General features: G+C 39.2%; 1 pseudogene across 1 annotated transcript; it reads left to right on the top strand.

Annotated features, from left to right (window-relative positions):
- Nucleotides 1–568: 568 nt before the first annotated feature.
- On the top strand, nucleotides 569–7,996 carry LOC308552399 (keratin, type I cytoskeletal 18 pseudogene; annotated as a pseudogene). Its single transcript has 2 exons — nucleotides 569–583; nucleotides 6,719–7,996. The product of its transcript is annotated as a keratin, type I cytoskeletal 18 pseudogene (transcript).
- Nucleotides 7,997–23,311: the final 15,315 nt, after the last annotated feature.

Here is a 23,311-nt window from a genome sequence, read left to right as displayed (position 1 = left end):
TCTGTTAGGATCCACAGCCCCACCGCAGAGCACGGGTTGCCATTGGTCTTGCTGCCCTCAATCTGTATCCACTATGAGCATCTGCCTGCCAGCAACTACACGCTCTCCCTTCAGCATCTGCTTCTCCAGGCAGTTTTACGGATTGGGCTTGATTTTCTGGAGTTATGAGTCCTCCTCTGAGAACACCCTCTGCTTTGAAGCTTGGTTATCTGACCTGGGCCCTGATCCCTCCTAGCTTTGTTTTCCAGTTTCAGTTCCTCCGCCTGCAATACTGTTCTCTAACTGAATCCTGCTCCGACCTTGACAACACAAGCAAAGGTAGCTTAGATCTCTGCACCTGAAAAATAGTACCATCTTCCCACCCAAACTGCTATTGCTCACTCCCTTAAAGGTACAGCAAAATCACTCAGACCAAAGTTTGTTGTATCCCTTTGGGCATTGTTGGGGGGCCTGCTCACCGGCTCTCCAAAGGGCCAACTTTCCCTTTTGGTTAGTTCAAGTAAAAATAATGCTATTATTATTATTATTATTAAGATTTTGGCTTTTGCTATGTTCCAGGCACTGCTAAATGGGGCTTAGAGAGGTAAGTTATATAGCTTTCCCAAGGTCTTAAAGCTAGTAGGCCATGGGGTCAGGATTCACACCCAGACAAGCTTTCTTTCCCCTTGGACACATCCCTAGGGTTCCCGTGTCTTTGCCTAAGGTAAAGGAGTTCAGATAACTAATGAAATCTTTCCAAAAATCATATTTTTGCCCTGAAAAATAATAAAAATCCTGAATTCAGCTCTAGCTCACCTGACTCGCAAACCAGTACGCCTCTCCTGTGCCACGTGTTCTAAGGTTCTGAATGTAATTGATTCGAGTTGTCATGAAGTGAAGTGAAGAATTACAGCGGAACGTTAAACGAGATGTTAATGCATCTGCATCATCATTTGCTTTATTTGGTTCCATGACATCACGTTTTAGACTCTGATTGAGGTCATAATCAACAATCATTTTTGTAGTCTCCATTTATTAAGCCAACAACTGGAGTCATACTGTGTTTACCTAACCAAATAAAGAAGCTTTTTTTGTTTCTTTTCCTTCTCACAGAACAGATACTTCTTGTTCCCATTTTTTTTAACCAGCATCTTGGAAGACTACCAGTCCCAGGATCTATAAACAGAGCTTCCCTCCAGCTAGAGCTTTTATCTCGATTGGGCGGAGAAAGGTAGATGACTCCCTCATGATAAAGGGCTTTCTGAAGGCTGGTTACGCAACATCTGCTATACGTTAGAGACCGATGCCCAGGAAGGGGGCAGGGGAGGGAATATCACTTATTGCTGCGTGTACGGTTCTAGTTTTTCTTCAGAGTAACGTGACGATTACACATAAGTGATTTCGCAATACCACACTTCAGCTGAATTTCATCAAAAGAGAACTGGGCATTCGTCCTTAAACTGTTGGGTCATTTGCATGTGTTGCCTCTTTCCCCAAAGAAGTCTCTAGAAAACTCAGCCAGCGTCAGCACTGGCTAGGCTTGTCCTCTCTTCCAATCCTGCCCCCAAGCAACCCGCTCTGAGAAGAACTGGGAAATGAATCACATTGGGAAGAGACTAAGAAGCCGGCACACTGACACAGGAAGATGCTTCCTGGCCAGGGCCCCTGTGCGCATCTCCTTGCAGAAGCACTGATGCTCTGAATTTTTTGTTACAATTAACTAGAGATTAACAATGGCGCTGCCCTTTTAGTTTGGGGGTGGAGGTTGCAAAGTCCATTTATATCATAATAAAAGCATCCCTAGACTTAGCTTTTAGATGTCTCTCTTCGAAGGGACCACTCAAAGCCAGAGAAATTGAAAGGCCAGCCAGGCAGCTTGTTAGAGTGACAGTCTATAAGAAGAGACTAACATTTCACTCAAATAAATCAGAATTATGGCCCCAGTTAGCCTGAGTAAAATGTAACTGCTCTCACTACTCTTGAAATAGATTACATTCTGGAGAGAGGAACCAGTACCTCCTCCCCCCCGCCACACACACACACACACACACACACACACACACACACCGATCTCTGTTGAGTATTTTGTTAGTGTATAAGTGCCAAATAGTAATTAGTGGCCTTCAGCCAAAATTCTGAAATAATGTGTGGCATAATGTTTACTGAAGTGAATCAAATTTTAAACCTTTTAATATACCTCCTAAGATGTCTGGTTCAGAAAAATCACAAAAGAAATGGAAGTGCAAACAAGAACTGCAGAAAAATGGAAAGTAAATTTAAACAAATTTATCATCAGCCAATTAAGTAAGTTCTAACTCCATACCATGTTCATTACTATAGACTGGTTTCTCCCCACTCCCACTAAATAAAGGCTACATGATTATTTAGAGAATATAATTTGAGTGGTATTGCATTACTAGCTTGCTTGGACTGTGCATATGAAAATCTTAAGCCAATGTCAGAACCACTCATACTTTTTCAGTACCAAAAAAGGAACAACAAAAAAAAATTGGCCTCTGCCACTTTGGAAAACAGTTTGTCAGCTTCTTTCAAATTACACACATATCAACCACATGATCCAGCCATTCCACTCCTAGATGTTTACCCAAAAGAGAAGGAAATATATGCCAAGCAAAGATTTGTACACAAATGTTCACAACAGCATTATTTGTAAGAGGCAAAAACTGGAAGCAACCCAAATGTCCATCAACAGTTGAATGAATAAAGAAATTGTGATCTAGCCCTAGCCGGTTTTCTCAGCGGTTAGAACATCGGCCTGTGGACTGAAGAGTCCCGGGTTCAATTCCAGACAAGGGCACGTACCTCGGTTGCAAGCTTGATCCCCAGCCCTGATCTCTCTCACATCGATGTTTCTCTCTCTCTCTCCCTTCCACTCTCTCTGAAAAGCAACGGAAAACATATCCTCGGGTGAGGATTACAAAAAAAAAAAAATGTGATCTGTCTGTACATTGGAATACTACTCAAGATAAAAAGGAATGAACTATTCAGACACCCAATAACATGGATGAATCTCAAAGCAATCCTGCTGAGTGAAGCCAAACCAAAAACAGTACATACTGTATGATTTCACTTGTATAAAATTCTAATCTGTAGGGAACAGAAAGAAGAGCAGAGATTGCTTGGGTATAGGGTGGGCAGGAAGGGAGAGAAGGGAAGAATTACAAAAGGTCATGAGAAGACTTTGGGGGTGATGGATATGTTCACATTCTTGATTGTCATGATGGTTTTGTCACAACATAGGTTTGTCAAAACTTAGCCAATTATACATTCCAAATATGTGCTGTTTATTGTCTAGTAATTATGCCTTTAAAAAACTATTTTTGAATTAAGATTTGTACACCACTGTTTGTATGGTGTTTTTTAAACTTTAAAAATAGGCCTCTGTACTTGAAAGAACACATTCTGTATCTTGCTTTTAGTAAGAATCAGGAAGAACCTTTGGAAACTAATTAAATGATCCTGATATTTTTGTTCAATGGCTAAAACAGTGGTTCTCCAAATTTAGTAGGCACAAGAATACCTGAGATATTCATTTGAAATGCAGACTCCTGTGTTTCACCCAGGGGTGAAAAAAAAGACCAAAAAACAAAACAAAACAAAACAACCCACAAAAACAATGTAGGTATTCCATATATACATAAATATACTATATATTTTTGCTGATAAAAACAGTCTGTTGCACACAATTTACAACATTCAATGTGTTCGTGTTTTTGTAAATTTCATAAAGTTAATTTACTCTTAGAGAATGCATTGGTATTTTTGCCAGACTCTATAGACAACTTATGGTTGCAACTGATGAAGAAGTATAGTTCCAACGTGACTGTTGGTTGAGTAACATCAGTGGGTAAAACAAAAGTGGAACGGCATTTGTTAATGATGTGAGAGACTTTGCTGAGTTGTACAATAGCTTTTGAATATTGGAAGAATCCATCCTCATTTTGTGCTATTCACAGTGTATGATCATGTGACACACTGTAAAGTTTAATCTGCATTATTCACATTTTCTCTATCACTTTCTTATGTATGGACAATAAATAAAACAATATACCAAATCTGGTTTGTATTTGCCAGTTTCCATGGTGTAAAAGGCCAATTTCAAGCTACCACTGAATGGTCAGTTGGGGAAAGATGCCCAGTAGCACACCATCATGTGGTATTTCCACCACACAAATGCAATGAGCATGGCCTCAGTAACACAGATAATAATAAAGTGTAGTAAAGGCCATAGGAAGTGATGAGTTTTGAGTAACTTTTATCTTTGTCTTTAATATAATTTATTTAATGGGAAGCTTATATAATTTAATTTTTAGTGATTTTTAGTAACTGGCTCAAAAAATTCCTTAAAATTTAATAGTTGGCTCTCAAGAGCCAGTATAAGCTGGCTCCAGCATACCACTGGTGCCACCTTAGCCCTAAGGAATTAGATCCTCTGAGACTGGGACCCAGGAATTTGCATTTTTAATATCTTCCAAGATGATTCTGATGTAAGATGCCAGAAGAAAATCTAATTGCAATTTTTTTTTCTACTTAGCTAATAAGTAGGTAATCTTCAGAGGCAGTACATTATGGAGAAAGAATACAGGATTAGCATTAGAGCATGAAGGTTCTCACTCTAGTTATGCCACTAATGATATGGCCTTGGGCAAATCACTAACCCTCTCAGTTTCCTAATCTAATAAGGAGGGAGTGGAACTAAAAAAGGGTTAATAGATGTAATTTTTAAAAGATTTACTTACATACTGAAGTATTTAAGGATTTAATGATCTGGTGTCTAAGATTTGCTTTAAAATGCTTCAGGAAACAAAGAAAGAAAGAAAAGTTGGGCTGGGAGGTAGATAAACTAAGATCGGCAAACAGTCTTTGTGATGAGAACATGAGGATTTATTACACTATTCTCTCTACTCTTGAGTATGTTTGAAATTTTCTATAATAAAAATTTATTGGAAAGTCATTAATCTTCTAGGATCCCTTCTATCTTTAAAAATTTGTTTTAAAAATATGTTTCACATCAATTAAGTAACCTACTCACATTGGGACTATTGAGACATTTTTGTTAACTTTCTATTTTAATTTCTAGAGTATCTAAATTGCAAAGGCCCAATTTTTGAAGGTTTTGGAAAGATTTAAAGGGGCGTAATTCTGATGGTAAATGTATAAAAATCGTATTTATTGATCTAGTATTAAACTAAGAAAGCAAAAAAAAAAAAATTAATGTTTCACATCATCCTTGGGTTTCTAAATTGTTTAGTGGGGCAGGGTCAGAAATTAGAATCTGTTATGGATTTAATGCTTAGGAATCTGAATCTGCTTGGAAGTTGCCCAGAGCAAATCAATGGATGAGCCACCAGGGTCTTAACCCAGTCCTCGGGGCTCTCCAAAGCCCATGTGGCTATTAGAGCCAAATAATACTTGGCAACATTTAAAACTTCTACATTATGGATTAATTTAGTAATTTTTGATTCATCTAATTATTAAGAAATTATATCAATAATGCTACTGAAAATTTTCAGTTTAGGATTCTTAGGTCCCTCTTCTATAAATCCTATATAATAAAATTAACTCTATAAGTATCAATTAAAAGACAAATTATTATATTAGAATAATAAATTAAAAAAAGGAAACAAGACCCAATTATATGCTGACTACAAGAACCAACTTGAGCCCGGCTGGGCATGGCTCAGCAGTTGAGCATTGACCTAGGATCCAGGCGATCAGGGTTAGATTCCCGGTCACGGCACATGCCCGGGTTGCGGGCTGCAGCCGATCAATGACTCTCTCATCGTTGATGTTTCTATTCCTCTCTCTCCCTCTCTTTTCCTCTCTCTGAAATCAATAAAGATATATTTAAAAAAAAAAAAGAACCAACTTGAAACATAAAGAGAGGTTAAAAGTAACAGGGTGGGGGAAAATACACTGTGCAAATTATAACTGAAAGACAGCTGAAGTGGCTATATTACTATCAAAGTAGACTTCAGAACAAGAAGTATTGCCCAGGAGACAGAGGAGCATCACATAATGATAAACGAGTCAGTTGCAAAGAAGACAAAACAATCCTAAATGTATATACTGTACAACAGAGGTTTAAAATACACGAAGCAAAAAACAGAGCTGAAAGGTGAAATACAAAGATCCACAATCCCTGAGCTCACCACAAGGTCTGGCAGCTAAACCTCAGAGTCTCAGAAGGGGGCGAAAGGAGTCCCTCTTAGTAGCACCTTCTGGCCTACACTAGACAGTAAAAAACAATTCTTAAGAAAACATCCTTGACTTAGGCCCTCAGAATTTCAAGTGATTAAAATCAACCAACTCTGAGCTCACAGTGTAAGAATAAGCCAAGAACAAAAGTTTAGAAACAATCAACTTAGAACTCCAAGACCTATAAGTATTGGAATTATCAGACACAGAATACAAAATTAATTTGTATGAGGAGGGGGAAATTTGCATAACTGAGGGACAAAATGAGCAATGAGAATGCAACAAAACATAGAAATAAGCCAACTTTTTTTAAAGAGCCAAATAGATCTTTAAAATAAAATCACTGACACTAAAGCATAAATGGAGGCAAAATGGCAGAAAAGATGTAGTTGAAAAGAGAATTGGAAAACTTGAGGACAGGTTAGGAGACAAGGAAATAATGTGCCATGAGTGAACCTGGCACTCACTGCTGCTGAAACCTGAGTCTTGACCTCTCGCCTTCCTCCCTGAACAACTCGAGCTTCAGCACTCTGGCTTCTCTACAAACTACTGGACCCTGGGCTCTGGGCAGTCACCCAGCCACCAACCCCAGCCAGCCAGCAGCAATGCCAGCGTCTATGCAGTATCCAGGGGTTTGGGCTCCCAGATATGTGTCCAACTCCACCAGCGTGCACGACAACTGAGGGCCTGGCTGCAGGGATGACCGGGGGTCTAGCGGGCATTGGGGGCATGCAGAGTGAGAAGGAGACTATGCAATGCCTGAATGACTGCCTGGCCTCCTACATGGAGAGTGTAAGAAGCCTGGAGGCTGATAATCGGAGACTGTAGCACAAAATCCAGGAACACCTGGAGAAGAAGGGGCCCCCCGGTCAGAGACTAGGGGCATTATTTCAAGACCATTGAGGGCCTGAGGGCTCAGATCTTTGCAAGTTCTGTGGACAATGCCGGCGTCATTCTGCAGATTGACAATGCCCTGAACTGCTGCTGATGACCTCAGTCAAGTATGAGATGGAGCTGGCCATGGGCCAGTCTGTGGAGAGTGACATCAATGGGCTCTGAAAGGTCATTGATGACACAAATGTCACTTGGCTGCAGCTGGAGATAGAGATTGAGGCTCTCAAGGAGGATCTGATCTTCATGAGGAAGAACCACGAGGAGGAAGTAAATGCTCTACAAAGCCAGACTGCCAACTCTGGGCTGACTGTAAAGTTGGATGCTCCCAAATCTCAGGATCTCAGCAAGATCATGGTGGACATCCAGGCCCAATATGTGAGCTGGCTCAGAAGAACAGAGAAGAGCTAGACAAGCACTGGTCCCAACAGATTGAGGAGAGCACCACAGTGGTCAGCTCGCAGACCGCTGAGATAGGAGCTGCCAAGATGACACTCAGAGAGCTGAGATGTATGGTCCAATCCTTGGAGATCAAACTGGACTCCATGAGAAATCTGAAGGCCAACTTGGAGAACAGTCTGGTGCGGGGGAGGTGGAGATGCACTATGCCATGCAGATGGAACAGCTCAATGGGATCCTGCTGTACTTCGAGTCAGAGCTGGCCCAGACCCAGGCAGAGGGGCAGGGCCAGGCATCAGAGTATCAGGCCCTGCTGAACATCAAGGTCAAGCTGCAGGCTGAGATCACCATCTACCATCACCTGCTAGAATAAGGGGAGGACTCAGAATTTGGCAATGCCCTGGACAACAGTAATTTCATGCAATCCATCCAAAAGACCACCACCCGCAGGATTGTAGACGGTAAACTGGTGTCTGATGTCAATGACGCCAAAGTTCTGAAGTGTTAAGGCAGCCAAAGTGGGGCACTCTTTGGGGGGCAGGGAGCCAATTAAAAGTTCAGAGATCAGCCCGGCTGGACGAGGCTCAGCGGTTGAGCGTCGACCTAGGATCCAGGAGATGGAGGTTCGATTCCCGGTCAGGGCACATGCCTGGGTTGAGGGCTCGATCTCCAATGACTTTCTCATCATTGGTGTTTCTATCTCTCTCTCCCTCTCCTTTCCTCTCTCTAAAATCAATAAAAGATATATATATATAAATAAAGTTCAGAGATCATTATTTTAAAAAAACAAAAGGAATGTGCCATGTACCAAGTGGCACGAATGAAAATAAATCTTATTCTAAACACATTTTTGTGAAACTGAAGAACATGAAAGAGAGAAGGATCTTAAATGCTACAGTAACCACATTCTTTATTATCCAAACTGGGGCACTTTTTTGGAGTCATCATCCTAAGAGAACAGACTTAAACTGGGCTGTCCTGGGCAAACCCAGAGGCAAGGTCATCCTATGAAAGGGCCAGTGACACAAAAAGATCACCTCAATGGAATGATAATTAGACTGACAGCAGACTTCTCACTTGTAGCAATGGAACCCAGGGAACTGCCAAATAATGTCTAAAAAAATGCTGAGAGCAAACACTATGGATTTTGAATTATAAACTCAGAAAACCCATGTTTCAAGAATAAAGTGAAAATAAAGACACTTTGAGATAAACATAAACTGAGAATTTATTCACTGTATCTTCACAAGAGGAACTTGTAAAAGATCTTTAGAAAGGAAAGAAAAACAAAAACCTGCTGTGGGAGCAAAGTATGAGGTATAAGGAGGAATGAACAAAGAAAGAAGGAAATCAGTAAATGTGTGTGTGCACCTGTATATCTAAAGCAGATATTATCTCTATAAGATAATAATGTCTAATTCAGGTGAAAAAGAAGATGAAAAGCTAGACAACAGTAGCATATAAATTGGAAAGAGTGATCACAAGCAAATGTTCCAAAGCTTTTTATGAAAAATTATGCTTAGCTTTAGATTAAATATGTATGGTAAAATACTAAAGGTAACCACTAAAATAAAAGAAATAAAGTATGTAACTTCCAAACCAGTGGAAGAGGTAAAATGAGTAAGAAAAAATTCAATAAAAACCCCCACAATTAACAAGTTTGATAATACCAAGTACTGGCAAGTTGTGGAGTTATGGGAAGTTTTATACATGCTTTGAAAATGTGGCATAATCTTAGTAAACTGAAATACATATACATTACAACCCGGCAGGTCCACTCAGGTATGTATAGTAGAAAATCTCATGTACACGTGTATAGAAACAGGAATGTTTTTAGCAGCATGGTTCATAATATTAAAAACTAGAAACAACCCTATATTAGTTTGCTAGGGCTGCCACTGGGAGGCTTAAACAACAGAAATTTATTTTCTCACAGTTTTGGAGGTTAGAAGTCAGATTTTAAGGTGTCAGCAGACTTGGTTTCTCCTGAGGCCTCTTGCTTCTTGGCTTGCAGATGGCAGCCTCCTTGCTGTGTCCTTACATGGCCTTTCCTCTGTTCATCATATCCCTGGTGTCTTTGTGTGTATCCAAATTTCCTTTCCTTAGAAGACCACCAATCAGAATGTATTAGGACCTATCCTAAAGGCCTCATTTTAACTTAATCACTTCATTAAAGGGAGATGATGGAAATCATGACCCAAGAGGGGCAGACAAATTATTTGAAAGAAGTGGTCAATAAATTGATGCCAGCTAGCATTGGAAAAGGCATAGAAAAGGATTACCAGTCTATTATCTGCTCCATGATGTCTTTCTTAGAAAAGTCAAAATGCTGAAGAAGCTCAAGTCTGAATTGAGAAAACTCATGGAGCTTCATGGTGAAGGCAGCAGTTCTGCAAAAGGTACTGGGGATGAGACAGGTGTTAAAGTTGAATGAGCTGATGGATATGATCCCCCAGCCCAAGAATCTGTTCAAAATCCAGACTTTTAATGGTGACAAGAAATCCTATTTGTGATATTAAAAAAGATTCTGTTTCCAAATCCAGTCGTATTCCAAGGTGCTGGGGGTTGGGGCTTCAACATGTGGACTTGGGAGAACGCAATTCAACCCATATCAAACCCAAATGTATAACAACAGGAGGACAGATAGTTTAGAATAATTATTCAAAGAAATATTACACAGCAGTAACACAAATGGTAACAACTGATAAAATGGATAATGTTGACTGGAAAAAGCAAGTCATAAAAGACTATCCATTATTATACTATTTTTTTACATGAGAAAAGCAAAATTAGAAGAGTATAATTTACGGATATGTACACATATCACTATTTTTAAAAGACAAAGGAATGAGAAATATAAAATTCAATATAGTGAATTTGGGAATTCTTGGGGAGAAGCAGGGGATGGAACTAAGGAGCAGCTCACAGAACTGATAATGTTCTAATAAGTTGAGTGGTGGGCATTTAATTAATTATATATACTTATAGCATCGTATATATGATATTCATACATAAAACAAATTATATCATTATTTATACATATTCTTCTATATGGATCAAATATTACCTAATAATATTAGACATTAAAAACCCTTCTTCTGATAATATATTTCATATAAATCTATTTGGAAGTGGATGCTAATTCATTCATACTATTTCATAGTTGTCCTAATTTTTGGTTATATTCTTAGGATAATTTAGTGGAGGGTGCAGAATTATAAGGAGTTTTTGTAGATAATAGATCGTGTCTCTGGTACATGATTATCCATATCTCAGGCTATCTTCCCTTCCTGTGCAGTTCAAATATAATACATTTGTGATTTTATCCCATGCATAGTGATGGCATAGTCAGAATCTATTTCTTTTAATCTCCTTATCCTTGTAAATTATTGATTGTGATAGTAGAATTATACTGCTTACTTTTTTTAGAGCTGGCTTCTTGGCCTCAGCGCTTTTGACAATTTAGGCCCATAGTTCTCTGCAAGGGGAAACTGTCCCGAGCCAGTGTAGGATGTTTAAGCAGCACCCCTGGCGTCTGTCTACCACTAGGTGTCAGTAGCACACCCCTGCCCCCAACCCCCAGTCATGACAGTAAAAAAGTGTCTCCAAGCATTGCCTAATGATCCCCTGAACAAAAATCACCCCTGTTTCAGAACCACTGTTCTAGAGCATTCCTGATGCAAATAACACTTAGATACCCCACACTGGAAGTAATTTTTTCATGTCTACTCCACTTTCGTTTCTTGCCAAATAAATCCATTTTGTTCATTAATATAAGATCTTAGTAAGTCACCAAAACACTGACCACAGTATCACATTCAAACACTAGTAATGACCGAATTTGATTTTTTAAAAATGTTTCACTTCACAAAAGAGCTGTAGATGTAGAGTGAAGAGAAAGCACCTGGGTTTCTGTGTTGTCCTAAAAACAAACCTTAAAAGTTTTTCTACAGCTGTGGACAAATCCATGCTTTTACTTAAATTTTTCCAATTATGTCATGGAACTGTAAAATATATGCAGAAACTTTTTTTTCTACTTTTTCACATAAAGCTCTTTGTATATTTACAATAAATCTATTTCTTAAAATGGATTTACCAGAAATGAAATTATTGGCTCAAGCTTATGAATAGTTTTAAAGCTCATGACTGTACTGTCTTTACCAAGGGGTTGTACCAGTTCATACCAGCACCATCTCTGGTTTGAAATAATACCACCTAGTAGGTAACGCTACTAAAACATTAAGACTTTTTCCAACCACTTTGAGGATATTGGCTTTCTCAGTTCTTTGGAATGCTTTCCAATTTCTAGAAACTTAATTCTAGAAACCCAATTTTTAGAAGGAAATTTCTTCAACATGATAAAGGCAGTATACAAAAAAACTGAGAGATGACACCCCACTCAATTATGAAAGGCTGAAAGTTTCCCCCCAATCAGGAACAAGGCAAGCATGCCCACTCTTGCCACTTGTATTTAACATAGTACTGGAAATCCTCACCAGAGCAATTAGGCAGAAAAAGAAAAGAAGGGGAGGGGAGGGCAGGGCAGGGGAGGTCAGGGGAGGGCAGGGGAGGGCAGGGGAGAAGGGCATCCAAATTGTAAAAGAAGTAAAATTATCTGTTTGCAGATGACATAATCTTATATGTAGAAAACTTGAAAGAGTCCACACAAAAACCTGTTGGAACAAAGTTGCAGAACACAAAGTCAATACACAAAAATCAGTTCCATTTTTATACACGATCCATGAACAATCTGAAAAGGAAATTAAGAAAATACTTCCATTTACAATAGTATCAAACAGAACAAACACTTTGGGATAAATTTACCCAAAGAGGAAAAAAACTTGTACACTGAAATTATAAAACAGTCCTGAAAGAAACTAAAGAAAACATAAATAAACAGAAAGACACCCTGTATTATTGGAACAGAAAATGTAATACTGTTATAATGACAATACTACCTAAAGTAATCTACAGATTCAGTGTAATCCCTGTCAAAATCTCAATGGTGTTTTTTGCAAAAATGAAAAAATACAACTTAAAATTCATATGGAATCTCAGGGGACCCCAAGTAGCCGAAATACTGTTTAGGAAAAGAATAAAGTAGGAAATTCTCACACTACTTCATTTCAAAACTTACTACAAAATTTCATTTTCATTTGTGAGATTGACAAATTAATTTCTTTTAAAAACCTAATTACATTTAGATAATCACCTTACAATATATACCAAAATAAAAACCATACTAAAAATCAGCAGAAGAAAGAAACTTAGTGTTTATTAAGACTTTAAATAAAGTGGCCTTTTAAAAATGAAAATAATTTTTTAAAGCATAAAGGAAAAGATCAGCAAATGTGACTACAACAGCAACAAAGACAAACTTAAAGGCTTACAAACAGAAATATATATATTTCTAGCAAGTACAAAATACAAAGGTGAATATCTTTGCTTAATAAAGAACTATCGAAAAATCATTTCCCCTCACTACCACCACCATCACCAAAAAAAAGGAGATTAACTCCTAAATTTTAGAGGAAGTTCTGAAGATGTACATCCCAAACCAGTCCTGGAGGAATGAGATTAAGGAGATGTAGTGAAGGAGAGGAGATTCTGTTTTTATGTGAATTGTACATTGTTTTAATTTTAGAATAAGCATATATTACTCTTATTATTTTAAAAACATACATTTTTGAAGATAAAATACAGCATCACAACAGATAAACAATTCATTAAAAAAGGAAATAATACTAGTAAACATAGATAAATGATTAAACCCTGTCTTTATTAAAGAGAAATGAATTAAATACCACTATCGCTCTGCCTCTATCAAATTACAGGAGAGTAGGAAACATAATTCACAGTGTTATTATATAATGACTATGGCAAAAGGAACGGGCACAGCCCTTTGGTAAAGCAATTTGAAAATACATTCAAGAGCTCTAAAACTATTCAATACTTTGAGCCAATAATTTCATTTCTGATAGATCCATTCTAAGAAATAATCCATTCTAAGAAATAATCCATCTAAAAAATAATACATAAAGAGCTTTATAGGTAAAAGTAGAAGTGAGAAAAGTCCAACAACATGGAAATGGTTAAATGAATTATATACATATGCATTCGGTGGAATATTAGACAGCCAATAAAAGAATACTTTTAAAAGACATTAAAGAACATATTGCATCACAGAAAATTTTTTATGAAAAATCAGATTTCCAAACTAATTATATACTACAATTATAACTACATACTTTTTAAAATGTTTGTACACAGGAGGAAAGAAAGCATCAGAAATGAATGTTCCAAATGTTACCCCAAAATGGTTGTGTTTTCATGCATGTAAGCTCTCACCTCAGGGCAGGTGTGTAGGGAGTGTTAAGTATAGAGTGCTCTTAAAATCATTACTAATGGGACTATGTATTTTTTTATTTATGCATTACTTTAAAATAAAAACTAATTCTTTTGTTTTTTTAAATATATCTTTATTGATTTCAGAAAGAGGAAAGGAGAGGGAGAGAGATAGAAACATCAATGATGAGAGAGTCATTGATCAGCTGCAGCCCACAACCCGGGCATGTGCCCTGATCGGGAATCAAACCCCGATCTCCTGGATCCTAGGTCGATGCTCAGCCGCTGAGCCATGCCCAGCTGGGCAAAAACTAATTTTTTTGAAAGGCATTAAAACTATTAGTGGTGGTGCTCTGGGTAGTGGAATTGTGGGTAATTATGTATTTTTTGCTTGTTTGTTTTTTCTGAATTTCATACAAGAAACACATAATGCTCTTATAAGTTTTAAGGGGTTTAAATTTTTAAAAAATTTAACATATGTATTTAACATATGGGTTTTACTGAGCTGGATACATTGCTGTCCTTAAGCTCACTCTGAGCCAATGTGCTGAATCATAGTCACTACAATATGTTGATAGTGGTTAAAAAGAGTGTTCTGGAAAGAGAGATTTACACTTTTTACACTTTTTAATTCTTATACTGAACACATATAAATATATTATTGCCTATGTACTTTTAAAAATAATTTAGTCCTAGCGAGTTTTTCTCAGTGGTTAGAGCATCAGCCCTCAGATGGAAGGGTCTGGGGTTCGAATCCGGCCAAGGGCACATAGCTTGGCTGCAGACTCGGCTCTAGTAGGGCCACGTGCAAGGCACGTGTGTCTCTCTCACATCGATGTTTCTCTCCCTCCCTCTCTCTCTCTCCTTTCTGAAAAGCAATGGAAAAAATATCCTCAGGTGAGGATTATAAATAAATAAATAATAATTCAAAATAAAAGAAAAAAACCCAAAAACCTCTTTGTTCTCAGATTACAATCAGAGCACATACCACTCTTGCTGAAAAATTAATTCAGTAACTAGTGATCTCAAACTGATAGGTAGATTTTAGGATGACGATTACTGTATTTGGAAGGTCATTCAGAAAAAGAGAGAAAAGCCAAGTAGCCAGTTATTTCTTCGGTTTGTTGTCTTGGTAACTAAGGCAGCTGTATGAACTGTTTTCCTTTATTTTCCAATCCTGTCACAGAAGAAATTTTCAAATGGGAAAGCAGATGTGCCAAGGGTATAATTAATCTCCCTGAAAATGGCCCATTAAAATAATGTCAGTGGACATAAGGATAAAAATGAAACGAAACAAAAGACCTAGAAAAATATAAGCCTAAAGCCGAAGAGTGTTACACATTTGGTTCCCTTTATACAGCAATATGAAAAATTTTGCGAGAAGCCAAAAAACTCCACAGCTGGACTCCAAGGAGGCCCAGGCAAGCTTACTCAGAAACCAGTCAGAGTGGGAAAAAGCTTGCTGGGGCCAAAATCACTAATACAAAGAAATGAAACTCCCCCTGGTAAAAGCTTCAAAGAGGAAAGAGAATGACTTCATGGGATAAATCTTTATAAATGGAGTCCGTTTTCAACAGCCGTGTGTAAAATGAGAAATTAATACTACCAGAAGTAGCTCTATCAAGAAAAACCTTTGTATGCAACTAACATGACAGGGCTGTATTAGCACAAGGACACATCACAAAGCACTTACATGTGTGTAGCTTTCTAAAACAAGTCAATTACCATCAGCCACACAGATTCCACCAATGTCTGTGAAGTGGAAATGTAAATAGAGATAGATTGCTCTCAGTTGGGTTCGATTTGGGGCTAGTTTCAAGTGAGCTGAATTTGAGGCAACTGGAAATGTTAGCAACTTTTCTTTCAACCTGAGAGTGTAAAAAAAAAGATCAGGGAACTTGTTTCTTGTGGGGGTTTTTTATTTGTTTGGTTTTTTACTCTTCACATTGCCCAGCACAGAGGAATGATTTCTCTTTCAGGGAGTCAATAAGCCAGCTGGGAAAACGTCAGAGAGGTCAGTTAGCAATTGTAAGAGAGATGTCCTCAGATTCAGGCAATTAACAGATGAAATAAGCAGCATTATTATCTGAGTATGCTAGCATTCAACAAAAATCTTCCAGGCCAAAAGCTTTTCTGAAAGAAAGAGTTTATTGAGCCATATGCTAGCCACAAAAAGGAGCAAGTCCTGGGGCTTGCAGTCTAAACCACCAGTAGTGGGGCTAGATGAAGACAAACAGGGTCACCGGTATGGTACTGACAGGGCTCTTTTATACAAGGAGTTTGAAGAAGAAAGATGTAAGTTGTTTTTAAAGAATTTACATTGGCTATAGATAAAGGGGCGGGAGAAGGTGATGCAGACGAAGTTCTGGGATAGGTGCATAGTCCTTTGGGAAGAAGTAATTGCTGCTTTTGCACTGGTTGTGGGCAAGGAGTCCAGAAAGCTCAGGCATAAGACAGATGCTGTAGCATCTGGTGCTTGGCTGTTCTTCTAGATAAGAACTGAAAAAGCTGCCTGGAAGTTCTTCAGATTTCAACAGACATCCAGGAATGACAGCAGTCTTTTGCTGGTTTCCTGAGTTAACTGATTAACCTCCCTGTCTCTCTCCCATTCTTGGGGCCACTGTAATTTAATTTAGGACGTCTCAAAATGTTTCTCTTGTCATTAGCTTGAAAAAAATTGTTTTAAGTTAAAAACAAAAAAAAAAACAAAAGATCCTCCTAAGAACCACACTTTTTGAGTTACCCTCTACACAGGAAGAAAACCTTTGAGCTTAACTATAGCTCAAACCTTTTTTATATTTAAAAATAGTTTCCAGCCTGGCTGGTGTGGCTCAGCAGTTGAGAGTCGACCTATGATCCAGGAGATCGCAGTTTGATTCCCTCTCAGGGCACATGCCAGGGTTGCGGGCTCGATCCCCAGTGGGATGTGTGCAGGAGGCAGCCGATCAATGACTCTCTCATCATTGATGTTTCTCTCTCTCTCCCTTCCTCTCTCTGAAGTCAATAAAGATGTATTTTTTAAAATGTTGATCACATTGGAAAAAATAATAAAATGACCATACCTGATATTGAGGATGGAGAGAATTAGCATTCTCCTACAATGCTGATGAGACTCTGGTTTGTCATAATTTTTTTGGACAGCAATTTAGCAACATTTGATCTTAAAAACAACACCTTTAAAATGTATAAAAATAAGAGGGAGAGGAAACAAGATGGCGGCGTAGGTAACAGCTGCACCCGCCGCCTCCCGCAACCACATCAAAATCACAGCTAAAATACAGAGCCACCGTCACTCAGAGCCTCCTGAAATCCGGCTGAACAGAAGCCCCACAACCAGGGAGCTGAAGGAGCATGGAGACGGTAGGAGGGGCGGAGACGCGGGCGGGGCGGGGCTGGATCGTGGAGAAGGGGCTGCGGACCCACACCCGGTGCCTCGGTTTAAACCCAGGAGGGAATCTCGGCGGCGAAGGTTTCCCAGAGGAGTGAGGGGTCCCAGCCCCACAGCAGGCCCCCCAGCCCAGGGCTCCAGGGCCGGAAAGAGATGTCCCCACAACTCCGGGCTGTGAAACCAGCGGGGACTGTCCCTGAGGGTCGCGGAGGCTGCGGGAGCCCCAGCAGCTCCTCTAAAGGGCCCGCGCACGGACTCACTCGGACGCTCCCTCTGAGCCCAGCGCCGGGCAGCAGATGAAAGGACCTGGGACATTGGGGAGGAACTAACCTGCCTGAGATCCAGGCGAGAGGCGGAGGGCAGCTTCCTCCCGAGCAGAAGGGCTGGCGGAGGCCATGGCTCCTTTGGCGAGTCCTCCCCGCACACAGCCGGCAGGCAGGCGCCATATTTGAATCGCCAGCACCTGACACCTTTGGCCCCGCCCCGTGATTCCCGGAGGCCCCGCCCCTCCCCACCTGCAGCTCATCCAGGCCATTTCCAGGGGCTTTTCTGTGCAAGTGGCCTCTCGAGCCTCATGCTTAGGACTTTCCTAAAATCTCTCCAACAAGCAGCAGCTGCCCCATACGGCTTAATAAGTGACCCCAGGCCTGGCACTAGCGGCAGCTGCATTGGCTCATAGCTTGGCCTCTCCTGGACACCTCGAAGCCCAGCACAAGTAGCAGCCAACTATGGTTTGCTGTGTAGCTCATGCTGGGTGGCCCTGGGCAAGGCACTGACACAGGCTGACTTTGCACCTCCCGGGAGGACCCAGAGACACTGCACCTGATGGTAAGACTCAATTACAACCCTACCACATCCATGAGTGACACACTCAAGGGGCACACTTGGTGAACACCAAAGCTCCACTGAAGTAAATCCTGCTCCATGGGGTGTCTCCAGCACAGCAGCTCTCTGGCTGTAGTTGCAGCTGGTCCTCACAGCTGATAGGCCTGGGGGTCAATTCCTCCCAGGGACCCCAACAGCAACCAAGGCTCAACTACAACAGGACAGTGCACACAGCCCACACGGGAGCACCTAGAAGGCCCAGCTCAGGTGACTGGAGAGGCTGAGCCACTGGACCCTACAGGACACCTACTACACAAAGCCACTGTACAAATTCCAGGAGACATAGCAGCTCTACCTAATACAAAGAAACAAACACCAGGAAGCAGCCAAAATGTGGTGGCAAAGAAACATGTCACAAAGAAAAGAACAGAAGAAATCTCTAGAAAAGGAACTAAATGAAATAGATCCAAGCAAGCTAACAGATACAGAGTTCAGAATTTTGTTTATAAGGATGCTCAACATTATTAGTAAGAGTATTACGAAAACAATTGAGAAAATAAGATGACGTAATAAAGTACCAATTTGAAATGAAGGCTACACGAACTGAAATGAAGAATAATTTACAGGGAATCAACTATAGAGTAGAGGATGCTGAGAATCAAATCAGCAGTTTGGAACATGAGGAAATAAAAAACACCCAACCAAAAGAGCAAAAAGAAAAAAAAAACCCCAGAAATATGAAGATAGCAAAAAGAGCCTCTGGGACAACTTCAAGAGGCCCAACATTTATATTATTGGGGTGCCAGAAGGGGAGGAAAGAGAGCAAGAAATTGAAAACCTATTTGAAAATATAATTACAGAAAACTTCCCCTACCTGGAGAAAGAAATAGACTTACAAGTCCAGGAAGCACAGAGGGTCCCAAACAAGAGGAACCCAAAGAGGCTCACAGCAAGACACATCATCATTAAAATGTCAAAGGTTAAAGACAAAGACAGAATCTTAAAAGCAGCCAGAGAAAAGCAGTTAGTTACCTACAAGGGAGCACTCATATGACTGTCAGCTGATTTCTCAACAGAAACCTTGCAGGCCAGAAGTGAGTGGCAAGAAATATTCAAAGTGATGAAAAACATGGAACTACAACCAAGATTGCTCTACCCAGCAAAGCTATCATTTAGAATTGAAGGTCTGATGAAGAGCTTCTCAGACAAAGAAAAGCTAAAGGAGTTCATCACCACCAGACCAGCACTTCAAGAAATGTTGAAGGGTTTCCTTTAAGAAGAAGCTAATGAACAAAAGAATCTGATGAACTAAATAGATCCAGAGGCATTGACACATGCAACAGACAAACATATTTCAGAGGAAAGAGAGAAGGGGGTGGAGAGTGGGAAGAGAGTAAACAAAGAAGTTATATGCATATAAGCCTAACCCATAGACACAGTCAATAATGGGGTGAAGGCCTGGGGATGGGTGGGAGCGAGGTGGAGAGGGTCAATTGGGGAAAAGAAAATGGGACACTTGTAATACTTTCAACAATAAAAATAAAGGAAAAAAAAAATTAAAAATAAATAAATATATAAAATGTATAAAAAAGTCCACTTTTATGATTTAGTCAAAAGAAACTATAATGAACATTTGAAAAGATATATCCACAAAGATGTTTAGCAAACCATTATTTATATTATAAAAAACTAGAAGCAACTAACTGTCCGATAATAATGAATGTGTTTAATAATCAATTCAAGGGAATATTATGAAGCCATAAAAAGTAGAACCCAATGAAAATGTTTATAAGATGTAGTTTGGCAAAAATCACCTTTAAAAGCAATATCTAGTGCAATACTTTTGTTTCCTTTTTACATTGAACATTTATTGTTCAATATAATGTACACAAATAGTGGTGTACAAAAGAAACAGGTATAACTGACTTACCACAAAGTGGATACCTTATAACCCCCACCCAGGTCCAGGTCCAGGTCCAGGTCCAGGTCCAGGTCCAGGTCCAGGTCCAGGTCCAGGTCCAGGTCCAGGTCCAGAAATAGAACCATTCAAGCATCCCCCACCTGTCCTGCAACCTCCCAAGCTTTACTTCCTTTCTTCTCCAGTAAACCACACTCCTGACATAATTGTAATCATTTCCTCACTTTTCTTTCTAGTTTTGCTACTCTATGTTTATGTCAATAAATACTGTAGTTTGGTTTTGTCTGTTTTTAAACTTTATGTAAATGGAATTATATGGTACGTGTGCTTTCGTTCCGGCCTCTCCCACTCCCTGCTGTTTCACATAGTCGTCATTCCTCGTTGTTGTACTTGGGAATGGGGAACGCCTTTCTAAATAGCTGTATGAATATACCACAGTTTATGTATTTTTTCTGCTCTTGAAGGACATTTGGGGCCAGTATGAATAAGGTTACTCTGAACATCCTTCTTTTTGTCTTTCCTTGCACAGGAGCACACATTTTGTTGAGTAAATACTTAGAGGTGAGATTACTGAGTGTGGATCTTCAGTTTAGTAGATAATGTCAGTTTTCTAAATTGGGTGCAACCAATTGACATGTTCATCAGCAGTGTGAGTTCCTGTGGTTCCACATCTTCAATAAGACTGGTTATTGTCAGTCTTCCTGAATTTTAATAACTGTATGGCTACAGAGTGTTATCTTGTAAGTTTAATTTACATTTTCCATATTTCTAATGGTTTTAATGGCCACTTAGACACAGTCTTTAATTAAGTGCCTGCTTTCATCTCTTGCCCGATTTTTTCTATATGATTATTCATCTCTTTCTAGAAGTAGAAAAAAGATTTTTTAAAAAATGACTGCATAGATATTCCATCATGGTAACAATAGCTATTTTTGAGTGATGGAATTATATGTGATTTATATTTCCTTCCTTGTGCTTTTCTGCACTTTTCTAATTTCCTATAATGATTATGAATTATTTTCAGAATATTAAGTGTTGCACAATTCTAATGAATAAAAACAATTTTTATTCTTTTTCAAAAGATACTGTCTAGGGAATAAAGTTTGAATGCTTAGCTGTTAAATTTATGGGATGTTTAGATGATTTATGGTAGTCATTCTCAAACTATTCAAAGGTGTTCTATAGCTAAAATTGAATAATAGTACCCTTTTCCAATTTGCAGTCGTTTCATTTATTTTGCTTAATGCCTTACAACCAAATTTATCAACCTATATACACAACAATCAATTACTAATATGACAAACAGGATCCAGCAGAAACAAAAGTTACAGAAGAAGTATGAGCCATAATTAGGACAATCATACTCCTGTATCAAGAATTTCTGCTTTCACTTCCAGCAGAACTCATATTAATGTAGCAGCTTCTAAAGTAAAAGCATTTTCATCCTGACAAATCACAAGTTAAAAGGTCTTAGATTTCTCATACTCTGAAATTTTAATTATCAAATATTAATTGAAAAACAACTGTTCCCAGTGGTGTGTAGGATAAAAAAAGAATTAAAACATGATGTTTGGCCTCAAAGAGCTTGACATCTAATTGGAGAAACAAAGCAAGCCCTTATGAAAATGCATGATAATATATAAATGATTTAGGGAGTCAAGGAAAACATACTTTGTAACATAGGATAAAGCCTTAAGAGAATGCCTAATACAAGAGGAACATAAACTTTGGGTAAGTATTCTTTTCTCATTATTGGGAATGAGCACCGTGTCCCACAGTAGATGCTATCACATAACAATATGACTTTTGATCTAAATTTATGCTACCCTCTTACTGTTACCACAGTGGCAGATCAAATACAGCTGTAGTTTTAAGATGGTTTCTAAGCTACAACTCCCCAGGATCCCAATCCTTTCTCTACTGCTTTGCTATGCTCTACATCTTACTTAGATACAAAAATGTGCTTTCTTTTGGCCCAAGTACCAAGTATGCCCTTGCATAATCTAATAAGTTGGAGAAGGCCTTGAAATGTTACTTAAGAATTAATTTCCAGCTATCACTCTCAATAATTCTAAATTTCACACAGCAATATGAAGTCAGCTTTTATAACTATTAAATTAGAATTTTGACACTGGTAATTTAAAATGAACTACTCCAGAGTGTAAAACTTAAAATAAGCCTGGATGTCAGTAAAGATGGCAGTGTAGGAAGCACCAGGAACTTGTCTCTCCATCTGGACGTTATATTGGCAAAATTTGTCTTATGTAATGATTTTAGAATTCTATAGTCTAAGCAAAGGCTTGTAGCTTTCAGGGGAAGAAGTGTCTGGTAAATTGTGGTTAATTTGATCAATTTTGTCCTTGCGCAGTAGTGGCTGCTCACCCTCCCACTCCCAGCCCTATGGAAGGCAGCTGTATCTAGCAGCTGTGTCTGTGTTCCTACAGTGTTTGCAGGAAGGAGCCAGAGTGGCAATAAGGACTTTGTTCTCCAAATCCCGGGGATCTGTGTTCTGATCACAAATTGCTGTTTCTGATCATGAAGGTTCAGACACAGAGCAGGCAGTCATTGTTGCAACTTCCACCACAATCTTTTCATGCTCTTCCAGCTGAAGCAGCTTTCAGGGGATTTAAAGAGGCAATGGCTATTTTATTCCCTTCATTTCTCCCTTTTCCCTCTTTGGGAGCCAGAGCCACACTGTGCTGCTTACAAGTTAACTGTAAGTTGCTGAAAGAATGGGAGGTGGCGTAGTAGGGAGCCCAGATTGATACTAAAACCTGGGATTGGCTACAGCATCAATCGGCACAACAGAACTTGGCCTTCTGGATATTCGTTGAACATATATTTATTGCACCTATTTCAAGTCAGTCACAACATCCAGGAAGATGCACTATAGGATGGGACCCAGGATCCGTAATTTGAAGAGTGGATACAGTGATAGGATAAAGAGGCAAAGATGTTGAGCATGCTGAGTGTCCAAGCACAGGCTTTCATATGAGTAGGAAGAGTAAGCCCAGGAGAAAGCAGTATATAGGAGGAAAATGTAGATATCAAGGGAATAGAGGTCTGTGAAGCTAAAGTCAGGGAGAAGAGAAATGAGGAAACCGCTAAAAAGAACCAAGCAGGGAGTTGAGGGCAGGAAAGAGGCTGTCAGTGAAAGTTTAAGAGGTTGCGTTTGTGAGTTTTAAGATTTTGAAGTGGAAAGTAAAAACCAACATAGCGTTTAATATAAATCACTGAGCTGAGTTCAAGAAACTTGAGGTTGGATGCTGGGCATCTTACATCTCTTAGAAGTTATTATGAAGAACATGAGCCGGATCAGGCAAGTCCCCAAATTGGGAACGATCTAC

Source organism: Miniopterus schreibersii (assembly GCF_964146895.1).
Source record: "Miniopterus schreibersii genome assembly, chromosome: 2".
Lineage (NCBI taxonomy): Eukaryota > Metazoa > Chordata > Mammalia > Chiroptera > Miniopteridae > Miniopterus > Miniopterus schreibersii.
This window is presented reverse-complemented; position numbering and strand designations above follow the sequence as displayed.